The sequence below is a fragment of the Rhododendron vialii genome, chromosome 13a, assembly GCF_030253575.1.
Source record: "Rhododendron vialii isolate Sample 1 chromosome 13a, ASM3025357v1".
NCBI classification, from domain to species: domain Eukaryota; kingdom Viridiplantae; phylum Streptophyta; class Magnoliopsida; order Ericales; family Ericaceae; genus Rhododendron; species Rhododendron vialii.
The window spans coordinates 14,443,190-14,463,801 of record NC_080569.1 but is presented as its reverse complement, the minus strand read 5'-3'; the positions used below and the strand labels follow the sequence as shown (position 1 = coordinate 14,463,801).

The window sequence follows — 20,612 nt, the reverse complement described above, 5'->3', positions numbered from 1 at the left end:
ATTTGTCCACCTACAAGTGGTTTACGTCAACAGTTTCAAGATGAGTTAAATATGTATGATTTGAGCTCTGTATCAGATGCCCATCAGCGGGCATTGGTATTAGAAAGACGGTTCAATAGGAGACCGACAGGTGCCAACTGGGGTAGTGTTGGTCGAGCGCCTGCGGGGGCTGCGCCATCGGTTCGCATAGTAGTCCCTTAACCCGCAGTGCAGGCAGCGAACAAAGTTACGACTTCTGGCTTTAAATGCTATAAGTGTGGAGAGCCAGGACATCGTGCTTCTGAATGCAGAAAATCAGACCATCAAGGCAAGGCCTTGTTCATAGAGACAGATGAGTTTCAGGAGGAGACATTTGGCAAGTATGAGTAGAAGGTTGCATATGATGACAACGATGAGCCATTAAGGGAAGAAGAGGTCATGGGAGACGTAGGCCCTTTGTTAGTGCTTCGACGGGTGTGCTATGCTCCACGGGAGGCTGAGGGCGAGTCATGGTTGTGCAACAACATCTTTCAGTTCACTTGCACGGTTGAAGGAAAGGTTTGTCGCTTTGTGATCGATTCGGGCAGTTGTGAGAACGTGGTGTCTGAAGAAGTCGTGCAGAAATTGAATTTACAGACAGAGGCGCATCCAAATCCCTACAGATTGAGTTGGCTGAAGAAGGGTAATGAGGTAAAAGTTTCAAAGCGTTGTTTAGTATCATTTTCAGTTGGTACTAAATATAAAGATCAAGTATGGTGTGATGTTGTGGCCATGGATGCCTGCCACCTCTTATTGGGGCGACCTTGGCAGTATGATCGAAAAGTATCGCACGACGGTGGAGCAAACACGTATAGCCTGAAGTTTGGGGGTATAAAGATTATTTTGTTACCGTTAAAGGAATTGGCTCCTAAACCACCAGCAGGGGAAAGTACCAACTTGTTAGCGAGGGCGCAGTTGGAAGAGGAGTTTGCTGATTCGGGGTTTATGTTTGTGCTGATTGGGAAGGATATCGTGCAGGACCAATCTGAGGAAAAAGTGCCTGCGGTTCAGAAACCTTTGTTAACAGAGTTTGGGAAGTTGTTTCCTGAAGAGCTACTTGAAGGGCTGCCACCACTACAGGATATCCAGCACCAGATTGATTTGGTGCCCAATTTGAGTTTGCCCAACCGAGCTCACTACCGTATGAGCCCGAAGGAGCATGAGAAGTTGCGCAAATAAGTCGAGAAGTTGTTGTCCAAGGGGTTCATTCGAGAAAGTCTTAGCCCTTGTGCAGTTCCTTGCTTGCTAATTCCAAAGAAGGATGGGTCATGGAGAATGTGTGTGGATAGCAGGGCCATCAACAAGATCACCGTGAAATACCACTTTCCAATCCCACGATTGGATGATTTGTTGGATAAATTATCGGGGGCCAAGATTTTCACAAAGCTGGATTTGAAGAGTGGATACCATCAAATTCGGATTAGGCCGGGGGATGAGTGGAAGACTGCTTTCAAAACTTGAAAAGGCTTGTACGAGTGGCTTGTTATGCCCTTTGGTTTATCAAACGCACCCAGCACCTTCATGCGTGTGATGAACCAAGAGCTACGACCATTTATTGGTAAGTCTGTTGTGGTTTATTTTGATGATATACTTATTTATAGTGCCACCCCAGACTTGCATGTGCAGCACCAACAAGAGGTTCTCGAAGTCCTTCGAAAAGAGAAGTTGTTTGGAGCTTTAAAAAAATGTGTGTTCATGTCTGATTCGGTCTTATTTCTGGGGTATGTGGTTTCGAAGGATGGTATTGCTGTTGACGAGTCTAAGGTTGAGGCAATTAGACAATTGCCTCAACCAAAGACTTTGTTTGACACATGGAGTTTTCATGGATTGGCATCATTCTACCGCCGTTTCATCCCACACTTTAGCACAATCATCCAAGATGGGTTAGAACCCAGCTCTGCTTCCATAAAAGATCTATCTTTGAAATACTTGCTTTTAAGAACCCTGGCCATTAAGCAATTTGGTGACATCATAAGTCTCCACCCCTATTTTGCTAGAAGTGCCAGGTTATAAGAAGTGAGGTCTCGGAAGCCCAATCCTCCCTTAAACTTCGGTTTACACAGACGACTCCATTTCAACCAATGAATCTTTCATACATCATTCTTCTGACCCCACCAAAACCGTGCCATGGCTGCTTCAATTTGATGACACAAACCTTTCGGTAATTTAAAACATGACATTGCATAAACCGGTAGAGCTAACGCCATTTTGTGTACTCTAATAGCCGCGAGAGATCAAGTTTTAAATCAAGTCGGGAGAGGGAGCATCGTGAAACTTGTCGTTTATGGGTCAGATCAAACCCATTTCACTCTGCAGAAGGCAGCCTGAATTGTTGGAATCAACCTGAAAATTTTTTGGGCCATCCCAACAATGAAAGATGACGCGTTTGGATTGTCTCCAGACTCGTTGGAATCGGCAATTGTGTCGGATTTGGCAGTTGGACTAATACCACTTTTTCTATGTGCGACTGTTGGGACTACTTCGTCAACTGCTGTCGATCCGGTGGATCATCTTGTAGGAAAATAGTGCGGAAAACAATAAACGATTTTACTAATTTTTGAAAATTACAACATGAACATGAATTGCAAAATTACAGAATATGAAATGTAAACATAAACTGTAAAATAAAAAAAAAGAGTATTGGCAATTCCAAACCGAGACCCGTTTTGTACAACGGTGACCTTAAGACAAATTCGCCGCCTCACCGGTGCTGGAGGTTGTGTCGGTGTTCGTCTCCCAAGGTTGACTCGGTTACCACTCAGCTGCCGGAGCACCGCCGTAGACTGCCGGTCGAACCAACTTGTGTTTGCATTATCTCTCTCAAAGGAAGAACGATATTGCAGAAGCCGAAAAGCTTTGGATTTTCGATGTGTTGAAACCAAAGGAAGAGGTCTTCTTTTATGAAGGAGGAGCCTCTGCCATAATGCTGCAATGATGGAGGAGCCTCTCAATCAATAGGAAAATTGATTTTGCAATTCAACTATGAAATAAAACTGATACAGTTATGATTTCTGAAATTGAATACGCAATCATGGGTAATAACTCTGGGTAATCAACCCAGCTTTGACCATTCAACCGTGTATTGTTGTTAGTCCGAAACCCACTTTGAGAGACAATTTCTCATTCATCTCTCAATGGAATTTGTTCATTCTTTCACTGGTTTAAACTCCTTGGCAAGGAGTATCTAAAACCCACTTGGGCCCACCTCGCGCGGTGTGGGTCCCACCAAATTCTCTTTGGTTAAAATTCCATTTTTCCAACACCTCTTTCTAACGTGGCGAAACATTACGGTGTATGGGTTCACGTTGACGCGGCTTACGCAGAAAGCGCGTGTATTTGCCCCGAGTTCCGACACTTTATTGACGGGATTGAATGTGCAAACTCTTTTAGCCTTAATGCACATAAGTGGTTCTTTACGAATTTGGATTGTTGTTGCCTATGGGTTAAAGACCCAAATGCCCTTATTAAAGCCCTGTCAACAAACGCCGAGTGCCTAAGAAATAAAGCTACCGAGTCGAACCAAGTAGTGGATTACAAAGACTGGCAGATACAATTGAGCCGGAGATTCAGAGCAATGAAGCTCTGGCTTGTGCTCCGCAGCTACGGAGTGGTCAACCTTCAAAATTTGATCCGAAGCCATGTCGATATGGCGAAGTATTTCGAAGGGCTTGTCGGAATGGACAAGAGGTTGAGGTGGTTGTTCCTAGGAACTTTGCTATGGTGTGTTTTAGGATTTCACCCACGGCCATTGGTGATCGTCTGAAGTCGGGTGACGAGAAGATTGTTAATGAAGTTAACCGACGAGAAGATTGTTAATGAAGTTAACCGCAACTTGTTGGCGTCCGTCAATGGTTCGGGCCGAGTCTACATGACTCACGATGTGGTTGGAGGGGTGTACATGATTCGATTTGCTGTCGGTGCGACACTTACGGACTATCAACATGTTGATATGGCATGGGAAGTGGTTCAAGACTGCACACATGTCATGTTAACTAAATCCTAGTCAGGGTTCGTTTTTGGCCCACTAGTTTATAGAAAAAGACGATATAACTTGCTTTCTATACGTATAAAAAAAGTTTGCTTTCTATGATTACTTTTGGGATAGTGTCCCAAATCTGGTTCAAACAGATAGATATCAATATGTACTACTGTACTTGGGGTTGGAGGGTGGCTCCGGTGGATACAAGCTAACTCCCCCATCTATCAGTATTGTAATACGGCCATGTCCCAAATCTGGCTCAAACAGATAGATATCAATACGTACTCTACTGTACTTGGGGTTGGAGGGTGGATACAAGCTAACTCCCCCATCTATCAGTATTGTAATATGGCCATGCTTTCTTTTCAGATCTTATCATATTGTCGTTTTTTTTTTTTAATTGTCAATTGATTTTGTTTGTCAAACAGTTGGAAGTGCATAAACATCATTGGCAAGGTTCGGGCTGGGAGGTTCTCGTATCTGAGACTTCCTGATTGGTTATTGAATTGGGCCCTATTGAGTTTTTAACGGCAAGATGAGCATTTTTTTAATGTACGCGAAAATTTGTACAAACTTAATGAATTCCAACAACCAATTAACCAAAAGAATGGTCTGATAATGGTTAGAAACTAAATAACCACAAGAGTCCCATTCGCAATGAACATTGTATACAAAACAACCTAAGTGAACCAATCTCTTGGGGTTAGTATGGTGGTCAAGACTTGTGACTTAGGGGTTTCCTCCTTCCCAAGATTTTTGGTTCGAAATGTCGCATGTCCTATCAACTCTATTGGGATTAGTCCATACGAGGCATTTGTTTCATCTTTAATTGGGGCCCGGCACTTGTTTATTGCATCTTCAGAGATAACAACAGAGCATATGGTGCAGCTCCAAGCTCCAGGTACTTCGATGATGATGGCCTTGGTTTGGAGGCCTTAGGTTCTAACCATTGGAAAGCTCCTCATCTCATGCCTATATGGGACTAGGATAGGGTAAACACCTCTAGTTTTAGGTGTACCGTAACCAATTTCTATTTTGAACCGCAAAAATTCGTAAAGTAAGTCACAAAATTAGTAAAGTGTGTACCGTACACTCTAAAATAAAACAAGCCACAAAAACTCATAAAAAGAGCTACAAAAGTTTGTATAAGGAGCTACAAAAATTCGTAATGGGGTGTGCCAAAGTCTTTTCCCGGTTATATATAAATCGATTGTTTTGTTGTTGTACAAGGGGGGTTAGAAATTAATGAGGTTGAGTGGTTGTAACCCTCCCTACATATAGTGAATCTGCTGCCTCCGTGAATGTACTCGATTTTGGGAAATCATGTAAAATTCTCTCTCTCTCTCTCTCTCTCTCTCTCTGTTTGATTTAATTTGTGTGTGTGGTTTGCCGATCCACAACAATATCTATGCATGCATGTTTAGCATTTTACAAATTAGGAATTTGTATTTCGTTTAATTGAATTGAGGCTTTTTGATTTCTTTCAATTAAACAAAATTAAACTAGAATTTTATTGAATTGGGGCTTAATTTGTGAATTGGGCTTTGTGATTTGTAACCTGGCATTGGCTATTGGGTTACAACTCCTTGGAATAGATTTGAAGATTTCATCTGCGCTTCTTTTGGTTTGAGTTAGGTGTCCTTATTGGACCCTCTACTACCTGCTCTTCCATTGGGACTCAACCTGACTGCACCTCGGTTTGTTATGTGTTGATAGAACCTACCCAATTTGTGCTTGCGTCTTGACGTTGGTAGTTTTGCTTCATTCCTACTAGCAGTGAACCCGTGCTATGCACAGCTAATTAAATACACATACAATGGAATGAAAGTTTTGCCTGGCTGAACACCGTGAAACCTGTTTTAAAAGAAAACATAAAACACTGTAGAACATTGAAAAAAAAATGTCTTGATTAGAAGTAGTATAATTAGAAGTGTCGAAAAGAACCTTATAAATTTGAACCGTAAGGAATCACAAAATGTTCGATCAGAGATATTGGTTCAGTTACTTCATTCAATGGCTTATCATTATTTTACATCGAGGTACAAATAGCGATACCGGCGGATAAAATAAAGAATGTGTTGTACATTAATACACTTGTATAAAAAGAGTCAATGCTGCCTTGCTAAGCCACATGATAAAAATAAAAAATTACCCCTCATAGAATCACCCTTGTAGTTTGAGTTGGAGGATAGGGTCGTCATTTTGTCTTGTTTGGAAGATTTGCTGGGCAAAAGCCCACACCGAATAGTTTTCCGTATAAAAGCTACGTCGCAGTCCGGTTCCCCGAATTTCTTTTTTCTTTTTTTGGAAGGCAAATAAAGTTTTATTAATCACAGTAAAATTACAAGAAGTAACATTACAGAGATTAAAAGGATAGGAAGACTAGGCATCAAAACGAACAAAACGTATCCCAATCGACACTCAATCCGCCTGCTGATCCTATGCCGTTGACTACCCTAAGAGCCATACACAAAGCGATACAACTTGCACAAACCACTTGGATTAACATCAAGAAAGCCCCCTCTTCAAAAAAAAAAAAAAAAGAAAGCCCGCCTAAAAAAAACAGCCCCAAACACCGCTCCACCCCACCTTGCCGTCCACCCACCATTGCGAAACAACGTCGCCGGAAGAAACTACGCACCAACAAAACCTGTAAGAGAATCCTCCATTAAGTTTAGGCTGGATCGCGGATCCAAACAACAACAACTAAGAACCGACGGAGACGTCAAAAGGGATAGTCCCGGAAATCAGACGCTCGACTCCACCTTAGCCATTAGGCAAAAAACCGAAAACACCCAACAATGTAAAACCAGCAGGAGCCATGCCCAGATCGTCTATGCCCTTAGGCCCAAAAACCGAAAGCATCTAGCAATGCTACCGGCGACGACCCAGGAGCTGAAAAACTAGAGAAAACCCACTGAAAACAACCCACCACCACCGAGCCACCAAAACCCCCCAACCCCCGCCCCCCCCCCCCCCCCCCCCCCCCCGCCCCCCCAAAACCCAACCCCCCCCCCCCCCCCCCCCCCCCCCCAAACCTAACCCAACCCAACCCAACCCAACGGCCCCTTTTCCACCCAAGCCAATCGGACCCCCCACCTCCAACCACCAGAACCATAGTCCCCACCGCCAGCCCCCCACACACACAACACACACACACACACACACACACCCCCCCCCCCCAAATTAGCCCTCACAACAACCCTAAACCACCAACACCAGCCAAGCCAAACCACCTTTAACACGCCCCACCAACGAAACCTCAACCAGATCCACCAAGAAAAAGGCAACAACCACCACTGCCGCCTACACGAACGTCCAAGAGAGAGATCTAAAAGAAAAAAATCTCCAAGCCGATAGAAGCAGATAAAATCAAAAAATGTGCTCATTATTCAGAAAGAGAGATAAGAAGGGACCCCCACAAAGGGGAAACCCTAGATCTGTTGCTGTAGAAACTTTTAGAGAGAGAAACTAGAGAGAAGGGATAGATGTTATTGCCTAAACAAATTCTGCTTCCCCGGATTTCACTCAATCACATTGTACTCTTGTTCTCGATTTTACTGAAAAATTGTGCACTATTTTTTTCTGAATTTTCCATAGCGTTGTCGAGAAGAAAACATGAGCAGTAATCTTTCCCCTAATTTGAGGCATGAACATAACCAGTTCCCATAGAAATCGAAAACAAAAATACTGTCATTCATCCTCTTGACACACACACACACAGAGAAAGAGAGAGAATACTGTCATGCACCATTGCATGCATCAACATTGCCATTTTTTGGCCCAATGACACTATTCATGGCCATTAATTGCTAAAGGTAAAATGGCCCAAGCATTAAACTTACTCTAATACTAGCAACTAAACTCTAGTTGGTATTAGACAAGTTAGGTTAGGTAAATTTTAGACTGGAGTTAATTAGTCTTGGGAAAAAAAAAAAAAGGTTAAGTCCAAATTGAATTAGAATAGTCAACATCAGTTAATATGTGATTAAGGTTTTGCTTTAATCAAGTTAAATTATCAAAAGAGTCTAATAATATATTATTAATTATTAAAAATTTCCAGGTTTGAATTTTTATTTTTAGAAAAACTCTGGTCATTACAAGTCAAATTATATATATTGTTTTTTTTAACTTTTATAATGAATAGAAATTAGAGGCCGGTCCTCTTTTTTAGGTTTGGTTTCATCCAACCCCATATATTTTTACCAAACCTAAATAGGCTTGGTTATGTTGCTTAATGTCTTTTTTGCCCACAAAAATTCACTCCACCGTCTCCACGTACAAATTGAACTCCATCCCCTCTGTCTCTCCACTGCCACCCCGACACACCCCTAGCCTCTCTCTCTCCCTCCACCAAGCAGCTCCAACCACCGCCGCCATCTCCTCTCCGAAAATGTTGCAACCACCGCCGTCTCTTCTCCTCCTTCTCGACCACTCAAAGGAGGAGATCTTGCCGAGTAGAAAGAGGAAAGGCTTGAAAAATATCTTACTGGACAGTGATAGTTCATTTTTTTGCAACTGCAGTCCTGCAAATTTGAAACAAATTTGTAGGGGTTCGATTTATCGGGATCTTGACCGTGGGTCGGTTCCGGTTTCTTCCTCCGCCACTCCGCGCGCCCGCCGCCTAACTTGCAACAAGTCACTAGGGCTTTGGGAGCCCAGTGACCATCCGACAATCAAGTTAGATGTAGGGAGAAGTGTATAGGTCTAGGGTTAAGGTAGAATAGCATACCTCTCTAGGTTAGAGTCCCTTTGTATTTATAGACCTTGGTTTGCTTGGCTTCCAAGCTAGCACGTGGAGGGTACGTTCGGGTAACCGCCTCAGGTGGCGTCATATGTGATGAATGGGATAAGGCGGTTACGGAGCACATGGCCAGGTCAGCCTCCATTGATTATCCTCCTAGCGTAACCGTCTGGGGCCCTCCTGTCATAACCGTCTTCCTTCAAGCGGCCTAGGGATGTCGGGGTCGGGTACACTCCGTATCCTTAGACAGCGACAAAGCTCCGCCGGACTCCTCCCACCAAGCGACCTTCCGAGGGAACACCCGAGGGTCCCAGGGCTGTATGTAGACCGAGGGCGGGGATCTCCTTAGTATCGCTTGGTGCACTGTGGCTTGGTGAGCGGTCCAAGCCCCAATTTCTGGAGCCACTACAAAATCTAAAGTCAAATACATTAGTATTTCTTCACTCTTTCCCTCAAGCTTCTTCAACTTTTTCTGCTGATTAGCATTTCTCCCAAGAAGAGAGAGTATTTTGAGATCGATTTTTAGGATTTCGTCAACAATCGCAACGGCGCCAATCGCAAACTTGCGCCGCTCAAACCCAGCCGCGTCGTACCACCATCATCGTCGACGACAATGGTGACTTAGAGTTCGATTCCGATCTTAGTCAGTCTGTTTAGTTATCGGTACTGAGTCTTAAAATGTGCCATGGAATTTAGCCATTTAGGAATAGATGATTTCCAGGCCCATCTCGAGTGGTTTTTGACGGTCGAAAGATTCAAAATTGTTTCTTGAATCGCCTACTTATTTGAACTATATTTGAATATTTATAACTATATTTGATTTTGATTACTTTTTTTTGTTTTTGTTCAATTTTTGTTCGTGTGTGTATTTTCTATGAGAATTATGTATTATTCATAAAAACTGTCTATGAAAATTGTGTATTTTCTATAAGAACTGTGTATTATCCATGAAATTGTATATTTTCTGAAAAGAACTACGTTTTTTCTATGAGAACTGTATATTTTAGTGTATGGTGAGGCTATTTGAACTGTGTATTTTTCAATTTACATAACCCAGTTTTCATAGCATGTTCACATAGCATAAAGAACTGGCAGTTCTCATAGAACTGACTATGAGAATTGGCAACATAGCTAGTTCTCATAGCTCAGTTCACATAGCCAATTTACATAACCAAGAGTATTTTGTTCGAAATAATATGGGTCAGAAATTGATTCTAAAAATATAAATTTTACTAAAAATGAACATGTACACAAAAAGTTAAAGAAGAATTGGCAAAATAATAAAAATGCATGAAAAGTCAAGAGAAATGACTGAAATAAAGAAGAAATATTTTTGTTAAAACTATTGAAGTTCGAACCTTGAAAACGGGGCCAAAATAAATAGGCCCTTAAAATTTACAAATCCTGGAAGCCTAACTTTGTTTGGATGCCATTTTGAAAAAAAAAAAATCAACTTAAAAAACATTCATTATCCATATTTTCAATTATTACTTTCATTTTTCTCTCCTCTTCAATCATTATTCTCATTTCTCTTTCTATCTCTCTTCACTCGTTACCCTTATCTCCAATCATTACCTTATTCTCTCTCTCCACTCATTACCCAGAAATCAAACTCAAAAATTTTCAAAACATCATCGAAACAAGGCATAAAGCTCCAGCACCTTTTGGGACAGAGCTTTAAATCGAAAACTCCTAACTAGGCATATAGGCGCTGGGACTATCTATCTATGCGTGAGGAGTTACTAGCTAGGCGTTGGGACTAGCTATTTCTGAGCTTTACCCCAAAAACTCTCAACTCGTCCCAAAATTCTGGAGGCCTAAAACTCAGGTGCTGGGACTAGCTAGGCATGTATCAAATTTTCTTCCCATTGTGTTTGTGGAAATAAATTATTGGGACCATTCCAACTTACAGCTCATGGATTACAATTTCTCTCTCTCTCTCTCTCTCTCTCTCTCTCTCTCTCTCTCTCTATATATATATATATATATATATATATATATATATATAGAAATGGTAAAGATCTATGACGTACAACACCCAAAAGAAAACACCATACTTCAACATAAACCAACTTTAGTTTATTGCAATGGGCAGTCACGAAGCTAGCCATGACCTTAAAAACGGTTCAACCCACATGTTGAACCCACTTGACCCAGAGGAATTCAGGAGGCAAGGCCACTTGATCATAGATTTCCTGGCTGATTACTATAAAAACATCGAAAAATACCCAGTCCGAAGCCAAGTTGAACCGGGCTATCTCTCGTCCCGTTTGCTTGATTCGGCTCCTCTCAACCCGGAACCCATCGAAACAATCATACAAGATGTGCAAAGCCATATCATGCCGGGTATAACCCACTGGCAAAGCCCAAACTACTTTGCCCACTTCCCAGCAACCGCAAGCATAGCAGGTTTTTTGGGAGAAATGGTTAGTACCGGGTTTAATGTGGTCGGGTTCAACTGGGTGTCATCGCCCGCCGCAACCGAACTAGAATCCATAGTCATGGATTGGTTTGGTTTGGAAAAATGCTTCAACTTCCTACATCATTCCTCTTTTCGGGTGGGGGTGGGGGTGTCTTACAAGGGACCACTTGTGAGGCCATTTTGTGTACTCTAGCAGCCGCGAGAGATCAAGTTTTGAACCGATTTGGGAGAGGGAGCATCGTGAAGCTTGTCGTTTATGGGTCGGACCAAACCCATTTTGCGTTCCAAAAGGCAGCCCGAATTGCTGGAATCAGCCCGGAAAATTTCCGGGCCATCCCAACAACTAAAGATGACGCGTTTGGATTGTCTCTAGACTCGTTGGAATCAGCAATGCTGTCGGATTTGGCAATTGGGCTAATACCACTTTTTTTATGTGCAACTGTCAGTACTACTTCGTCAACTGCTGTTGATCCGGTGGGCCCTCTTTCTAACGTGGCGAAACGTTATGGAGTATGGGTCCACATCAACGCTGCGCAAGCAGGAAGCGCATGTATTTGTCCCGAGTTCCGACACTTTATTGACGGGATTGAAGGTGCAAACTCTTTTAGCCTTAATGCACATAAGTGGTTCTTTACGAATTTGGATTGTTGTTGCCTATGGGTTAAAGACCCATATGCCCCTATTAAAGCCCTGTCAACAAATGCCGAGTGCCTAAGAAATAAAGCTACTGAATTGAACCAAGTAGTGGATTACAAAGACTGGCAGATACTATTGAGCCGGAGATTCAGAGCAATGAAGCTCTGGCTCGTGCTCCGCAGCTACGGAGTGGTCAACCTCCAAAATTTGATCCGAAGCCACGTCGACATGGCGAAGCATTTCGAAGGGCTAGTTGAAATGGACAGTAGGTTTGAGGTTGTTGTTCCAAGGAAATTTGCTATGGTGTGTTTTAGGGTTTCACCATTGGTGGTTGGTGATCGTTTGAAGTCATGTGACATGAAGGTTGTTAATGAATTCAACCGCGATTTGTTGGCATCCGTCAATGGGACGGGCCGAGTCTATATGACTCATGATGTGGTTGGAGGGGTGTACATGATTCGATTTGCTATTGGTTCAACTCTTACAGGCTATCGACATGTTGATATGGCATGGGATGTGGTCCAAGACTGCACACATGCCATGTTAACTAAATCCTAGTCAGGGTTCATTTTTTGCCCAATAATTTATAACAAATAAGATGATGTAACTTGCTTTTTGTGTTCTATTTTGGGATAGATATCGATAAGTACTATAGGGGTTGGAGGTGGAGAGTATCAAAGAGTCCACACACAAAAGTGTGGGGTCATTTGACACCATGAAAAAAAATAAACAATGCTATTATTATGTTATAAATTGCGATTGAATAAAAATTAATGATCCCACCAATAGGATCAAACTTTCAACAATCCAAGTGATTGAGTGCTTCATCTAAGTTAGAGTTTAAGCCTCCTTCTCCTCTCCCTTGGATAGTTGTATATGGTGTTGATGTTCTTGTAGTAATAATATAATTGTGGTATTGCCTCTTGTCATCTCTTTCGCCCGACATGTTTTTTTTTATTTAATTGTAATAGTATTTCTTTAGTTACTATGGAGATGAGTTTGAATGGCTTCTATATTTTCCATACGATGATTTGTACACGATAGATGTAATAGTCGACTATGCTTTACTATATTGATGATTTTGAGATATTATTGGCAAACCAATAGGAAGATATCATGCGATTGCGATTTCCATTCACTGTTAAATTTTTATTGAACAAGCCCAATGATTTGGAAGTTTGGGACTAGATGGTCCAATAGATTTTAGGGTCTGAAAAATAAACTACTGAAGTAATACTACCTCCGTCCGTGTTTGTTGGTCTATTTTCGGCATTCATGCCGTGTTTTAAATTATCTATATCTTTTTATTTATAATGGGTGAAAAATCCTAGTTCGCCTAGAGTTTATAGATTTGCTGTGTTTCTATCTCTTCTATTAATTAACCCACCAATTAATAAAAGAACCAAATCGAGAAACAGAAAATGATAAACGTTGAACAATACTAAACACAAGATATACGTGGAAAACATCTTAAAAAGGGTAAAAACCACGGGAGGAAATCGAACCACTAAAAGTAATTATTGTGCAATTACAAAAACGATCTTACTTAAACAATTGTTAATCCTCACCGACTGACCAAAGATCGATTTGTCGAATCCACGTACACCACACCAAGTGGTTGATTGCCGCACGCCTTGAATCCACAAGTCCTTTGATATACTTCCAGAATCCACCGGAAGAATGTTTCAAGTAGTCGAAACAATGGTTCAAACCAACCCTTGGAGTTATTCGGAAAGGTTGATGATCAATAGACCATCGGTTACTCCAAGAAATAAGCTACACTCTCCTTTCGGTATTGTCTCAGTGTTGAAGCCAGAGAAGTGCAGCAATAATATATTCGGTACCAAGAAAATGCCAACAAGTCGCATATAAGTAGACTGCAGGAAAGAAGGCAGGTTGCTCGAGCACCGTTTAATGCCTTTACTTGAGTTGCTCGAGCACCATTTCTGGAAAACGTTTCCTTCCACGAAAATCCATGATTTCGTGATTCCCTTTCCATATCAAGCTGTTGATTGCACGAAATCCTCTTGAAACCTTGATTTCATTGCACTCTAATTGCCTTAATAATCTCTACTTCTCAATTACACAATATACTTCCTAAAACAAATGCTCTAGAAATGAAACACAATAAATTACAACTCAATTAACATGCTACAATTCAAAAGGGGTTTTTGTCATGGGATTTGCCAAAATATGGACCTTACAATCTCCCTCTTTGGCACTTCCATGACAAAACATATTCAATCTACAAAAGCAATAAATTTCTCCCCCTTTTTGTCACGGAAGGACAAAGGTAGAGCACATATAAATGAGCACCATTTAAAACACTGAAGCAAGAGATAATAACTGCCAAGGAAAATTTTATACCAGTTTAAGTTAAACCAAAAAAATCGAGAGAGCAATACCATAAAAACCCAAGTCTAGCAAAACATCCACTAAAGGAAAAACAACGGCCACAATGGACAAACACCAACAAGAAGTACGGATACGCACAAACATAGGATAAGTTGAAGGACATATATGAATGTGGGCAGCATGCCCTTTGGAATTTCCGAATTCCAAAAATGCAAGGGCGGGGAAATCGAGTGAGCGCGAGCGCAGGCGACATGCGCTCAAAAATACAGAGTCGCCACTTGGGTTTTGAAGGTCCGACACCCAAGGAACCGTATTTCGAAGCACCTGCCGTGCTATTTGATTTGAAAAAGTTTAAGGAACCAGTCTGTCATAACCATATCTGGGTTCGCGAGCCAGGTTATGAGAGGGGAAGGGTTTTAAGGCACCCCTCTCGCCCAATCTGGAGATCGGTCTCTACTCAAGCATTTTGCAAAAATATTTGCGATTCTTCTTTTATTAAACAATTTTTAGCCAGTTAGGGTGGGGGAACAGTTAATCAGGGATTTGAAACTGTAACACCTTTGCAGCATGTGATATGAGAACGGCATGGATGGATGAAATATTGAACAAAAACGTGAGATAAAATTCAAAACTGCTGCTGGATATCAAAACAATGCCTTGGTCTGAAATTGTCGCGAACAACGGCCAACTTGCATGCAAGTAAACCATCGCGCGACACTCCCATTCCATCGTGCGAGTGTTGATGTCTTACCAGTAGGCTGAATCTCATCCCCTTTTGGGCTCTGGACGGACTAGCGCACACCCAGGGTCAAACCAAACAGTTTATATGTACTGAAAGTAAATAATTATTACAAACGGGAATAACAGAAATAAAATACGACCCCTAAACAGTGGGGGTACCAAAATAGAGGCCGTAGACCAAGTTGCCCATGCAAGGGCAATTGCTGGAAACAAGCTGACCATCGCGCGATGGAGTCAGACCGTCACGCGAGGGTCATGACTGGACTTCTAGGAATTGCTTTGCATGCCTGGGCTCTGAGACATGTTCAGAAGCAACTCAGGGGCATTCCTAAGCTAATGGATACGAGTTCTAAGTTAAATTACGAATTTCATCATGCAAAACAGTGAATCGGTTTTAGTCATGCTTCACAGTTATTCATAACACTTGTTAAAACAAAAAATAAACTAGCACCCCATCCCCACGAGAACCATCATGTGCTGATGAGAACCATCGCGCTCGTGACTGGGTCAATCGCGCGTGGGAGTGCCAATGCACGGTTTCTTGTAACCTTGCTGACTTTAGGACCAGAACTAGTATAGATTACCAACCTTGACCCTAACAGCCCCCCTCAGGGATCAAAACAGTAAATAGTAGGATATTATACCTTTACTTGAGTGTTTTGAAAATGGATTGAACAAGGTGGTGTAGCTTGAAAAATGAGTGTATGAATGTGGTTAGAGTGAAGAGATATCAAGTGTGCTAGGGCTTGTGGAGTCTTTTTTGCTTGAGAATTGGTAACCTTAGTCTTGGAAGACTAATGGGGTATATATAGGGCAAGAGGAGGTGTATGGTGGGTGGAAGGCTTGGCTTAGCAACCAGCCAACAAGGCTGGCCACCTTCCCTTGGTGGAGGAAGAGGCCAACAAGGTGATGAGAGTGGTTGTGAGGGTGGTGTAACCCATGCACCTGCAGAACACTGTTTAGTCAACGAAAACGGGGTTCCTCAAGACAGTGGCCCCCTGATCATCACAAAATCCAACTGGAAAAAGGTGAAAGTGACGGGCGTTGACCATCACGCGAGAGAGTGACTCCATCGCGAGACGGTGGTACCAACCCACGCGATGGTCAACAGTCAAGGCTTTGACTTTGACCAACACCTGGCAGGTACTTCATCATGCGAGAGAGTCAATCGATTGCGCGATGGTCAACCCTAAGAACAAGGTTTTGACTTAGGGTTTCAGGGTTTGGGATGGGCTCCACTCACTCCAAGTTCAAGCCATTTCGCTCTCAAGACTGTTTTTTATCTGATTCATCATCGGGGAAACAAGAAACCGAAAAACAAAGTAAAACAATCAAGAAACCGGATTGGGGTGTCTACAATGAACTACGAGGCTCAAAAAGAAGCATTTTGCTTTTAAATAAGTAGAGTTCAAAAACAAAATGAAATTTTTTTTTATAGGACTAAAAATACTCTGTTTGCTTCTTTTTTTTTAAATCGGGGGAAGACAAACGCATGGATGCAAAGATGAAAACTCAACCATGAGAATCAATAAATGTCACTACAAGTTTTTGAAATGCATGAGTAAACTTGTATGTATTCCAAGCATGAAGAAATCTGAAATTAAGTACAACATGCAATATGAGACTATGACAATAGTGGGTGTGTGACACATCAGAAATATTAAGACCACCATCTTTGGATACAAGATTTCTCGTGTTCCATGAGAATGGTAACCACCCTACCACCCACGAAGTCAAACCAGGCATGATGACACAAATGACATCCCCAAAGCTTAGAAATAACTCCCCTTCAATGATTAAATACTCCCCCTCAACCAATGAGTATTTTGACATATCAATTTTTATTGATGCTTTCAAACAAATACACGTGTTTTTATATTTTACCCCACTGCCATTTGACACGAATATTGGGAATAAGAGTACCTCATACCCAATCCTCGGTTACTCAGCGAGTGGTCCAACACAGATGCCTTCACAAAGTCTATCCATTTTGTGACACGAATGCTCAGAGGTAGAGTACCTCACCCCAATTGTCCGGTACTCGATGAACGCCCGGATAAGCATTAAGATCTCACAAATAGACTTTGTCTTTCTTATATATATTTTTTTCAACAGAACCAAGAGAACACCGTATCTAACCAAGATGCCAAAAGGTCAATCGCCGAGGAAACAAAATGAGACATTCCAATGGACATGAGAACCAACTTTCCAATCTAAATAATCTCTCTAATCCTGACGTATAAATGTGGCAATCATAGAGTCATAAGGCATGATGCAACTAATGTCTGAATATAGCGCATGAGTGGAGATCAACAAGAAGTACGCATGCATTTGGAAAAAAAATGTGCATTTAGTGAAACCCATGGCTGACTACTCACTCCAAAAATATTTATTGGTTTCAAAAACAAATAAATATATGAATGTTTTTGGATTTTCTTTATAAATCATGAATTAAGCAGGAAAGCGAATAAAAAAAAGAAATCCTAAAAAATAATTAAAGCAATAAAACTAAATAAATGACTCAACCCATAACTCTAGGAACATTATAAGCAATGCAAATCAACTTAGACTACAAAAACGAGACCAGGGCTCAAAAAGCAAGGTCTACACCACCAGATGAGTCTGTGTCATCTAGAGAGTTGGTGGACAAATCAACTCGATGTCTCAAGTTCAACTTCCTCACCCATATATGTCTAGTCTTGATTTCCTCAACTTTTTCAACGGTTTTACACAAATGATTAGGATTCACAATCATATTTTTTTCATGTGAAGTCATCCTACATCTAGGTCGTTGCATTCTATCAAAATCATAACCAAAATGACGAAACTTACCCCCATTTTTACTAACATGTTGATAATGGGGTAGAGTATTGGGGTACCATGAAGTTGAAAGCAATTAGGTCGAATGTGACCCTTTACGCCACAAAAATGACATGTCGGCGTATGTGTGTCATAACCATGAGAATATGCTAAGTGTCTGTGTGAAGACTTTGGCACATGCAACTTCCTACAATAAGGTCTAGTGTGACCTTTGACTTGACAATAATGGCATGTAGGAATAAATTTAGCAAAATTGTCATGTCTAATATTATAAACCTTTCCAATCACATTTTTAGCCGTATCAATACTAAGGGGTTTCGGCATTACCTTCTTTGGTTCCAACTCATTTGGTTTACCTCCGACTATTTTTGAGGACAAAGCTTAAAAAATCCAAGCCCTGTTTTGTCACTTGTTGGCCTTTGAACATCAAGAATTTCATCTAACTTCTTGGAACCTGTATTCAAATGCTCAAATAGAATATTAGCATTATCAATTTCGATATTTAATGACTATTTTATCTTCCGAGGCAGCGTTTAAATCATTCAAGATCTTGTTCTTTTCTCAAAGACTCTCAACCTCCTTACTTAACTTTTCTTTCTCACTAGTGACACTGCTCAACGACTCTTCCAACTCTTCTGCTTGTTTTTTAACTGTCACTAACTCCATGTTAGACTTATTAAAATTCTCTGCCATTTTAAAATTTGACTCATTAATCTTAATACTCTCCTTAAACAGTATATTGTAGGATTGTTTTAGCTCATCAAAACTAAACTCCTCATCACTTCCCTCATTCTCACTATCGTCTGAGGATTCATGATCACTAAGGTTGGACTGTAAAGAAGCCCCAAAAGCCATAAAGTTGGTGTTATCTACTTGTTCTTCCTCAGAGTTGTTAGATTCACTATCATCATCCCAGGTTATGTTGGCCTTGAAATTAGTCTTTTTCTTCAATTTGTTAATGCATTCATGTGCTAAGTGACCATACCCTTGACACTCATGACACTTTGACCCACTCGATGGTCCTTTAATCCCTTTCTTTTCTTTACCACTAGAAGACTCACCTTCTCTTTTATTTTCAAATTTCTTATTCCCATCACCTTTAGTCATTCTTTTTTTTAAAAATTGTTTGAAGGTTTTGGTAAATAGGTCCATAGCTTCAAGGTCATATGCACCATCACAGTTTGACTCCCTAGACTCACTTTAAGAGCCTGCAAAAGCAATCGACTTAGCCGATGGTTTAATTTTAGATTTTAGAGACTCGGGTTGTAACATATCAGCTCATAAGTTTGGAGAAGGCCTACCACTTCTTCAATAGATTTTTCATTGAGTTTATGTTTACCCTCAAGCATAGTGACCTTCGTCTTAAATCGTTCAGGCAAGGATCTAATATTTTCTTAGTCACCCTAAAAGGTGGGATAGGCTCACCGAGAGTTTCGCAACTATTGACGATAGCGATCAATTTGGAGTAGAATTCATTAAAAGTTTCATCCTCTTGCATTCTAATTATCTCGAATTTAGTAGTGAGTCTTTGTAACTTAGATTGTTTAACATCCGTTCCTTCATGACAAGTTACTAAAATGTCCCATGCTTCTCTTGCGATTTCACAATTTGCTATCTTACAGTGTTCATTAACATCCACAGCACTAAACATTATGTCTAAAGCACGATTATTAGCTTGTAGCACTGCTTTTTCCTTGATAGATAATTCTAAAGTAAGTTTAGGAACTTGTTTCTCCTCTACAGTTTTCATGGGATACCTATACCCTCTAACACATGAATCCCAAATTTCCTCATCCGTTGATCTCATTACAGCTTTTATTCTTGATTTCCAATAATCAAAGTTATCATTATCCAAAATCGGTACACGAGTAGATAAATGATTCATGTTTGTGTTCGTGTTCATCTTGACTTAAGGATCTACTCTAGGAATAAACCCTACTATTACGAGCGACTTGCTCTGATACCAATTGAAAAATCCTAGTTCGCCTAGAGTTTATAGATTTGCTGTGTTTCTATCTCTTCTATTAATTAACCCACCAATTAATAAAAGAACCAAATCGAGAAACGGAAAATAATAAACGATGAACAATACCGAACACAAGATACGTGGAAAACCCCTTAAAAATGGTAAAAACCACGGGAGGAAATCGAACCACTAAAAGTAATTATTGTGCTGTTACAAAAACGATCTTACTTAAACAATTGTGAATCCTTACCGACTGACCAAAGATCGATTTGTCGAATCCACGTATACCGCACCAAGTGGTTGATTGTCGCACGCCTTGAATCCACAAGTCCTCCGATATACTTTCAGAATCCACCGGAAGAATGTTTCAAGTAGTCGAAACAATGGTTCAAATCAGCCCTTGGAGTTATTCGGAAAGGTTGATGATCAATAGACCATAGGTTACTCCAAGAAATAAGCTACACTCTCCTTTCGGTATTGTCTCAGTGTTGAAGCCAGAGAAGAGCAGCAATAATATATTCGGTACCAAGAAAATGCTAACAAGTCGCATATAAGTAGACTACATGAAAGAAGGCAGGTTGCTCGAGCACCGTCTAATGCCTTTACTTGAGTTGCTCGAGCACCATTTCTGGAAAACGTTTCCTTCCATGAAAATCCATGATTTCTTGATTCCCTTTCAGTATCAAGCTGTTGATTGCACGAAATCCTCTTGAAACCTTGATTTCATTACACTCTAATTGCCTTAATAATCTCTACTTCTCAATTACACAATATACTCCCTAAAACAAATGCTCTAGAAGTGAAACACAATAAATTACAACTCAATTAACATGCTACAAATCAAAATGGGTTTTTGCCATGGGATTTGCCAAAATATGGACCTTACAATGGGTTTCATGATTTTGAAAAATTCGTACAATAAAACTAATCG

General features: G+C 40.9%; 3 pseudogenes; all 3 read left to right on the top strand.

The window, feature by feature from the left end:
* The first annotated feature begins 417 nt into the window (after positions 1-417).
* Positions 418-2,346, top strand: LOC131313900 (uncharacterized; annotated as a pseudogene).
* A 42-nt stretch (positions 2,347-2,388) lies between these two features.
* On the top strand, positions 2,389-4,505 carry LOC131313899 (tyrosine decarboxylase-like; annotated as a pseudogene).
* Positions 4,506-10,779: 6,274 nt separating this feature from the next.
* On the top strand, positions 10,780-12,718 carry LOC131313252 (tyrosine decarboxylase-like; annotated as a pseudogene).
* The last annotated feature ends 7,894 nt before the right edge of the window (positions 12,719-20,612 follow it).